The sequence below is a fragment of the Bison bison genome, unplaced genomic scaffold, assembly GCF_000754665.1.
Source record: "Bison bison bison isolate TAMUID 2011002044 unplaced genomic scaffold, Bison_UMD1.0 scf7180017864527, whole genome shotgun sequence".
In the NCBI taxonomy this organism is placed as follows: domain Eukaryota; kingdom Metazoa; phylum Chordata; class Mammalia; order Artiodactyla; family Bovidae; genus Bison; species Bison bison.
In genome coordinates, this window is record NW_011495078.1 from 15,013,081 (window position 1) to 15,013,372 (window position 292).

A 292-nucleotide genomic window follows, 5' to 3' on the forward strand; every position below is an offset into this window, starting at 1 on the left:
TGTCATCTGCATATCTGAAGTTATTGATATTTCTCCCAGCAATCTTGATTCCAGCTTGTGCTTCATCCATTCAGCATTTTGAATGAAGTATTTTGCGTGTAAGTAAAAAAAACAGGGTTACAATATACAGCCTTGACATACTCCTTTCCCAAATTTGAACCAGTCTGTTATTCCATGTCTGGTTCTAACTGTTGCTTCTTGACCAGTATACAGGTTTCTACATGTATTTTGCCACAATTAACATAAAAGATATAGCACCTGTGCTATCCTTTGTAATTTTGAGTCTGTATCT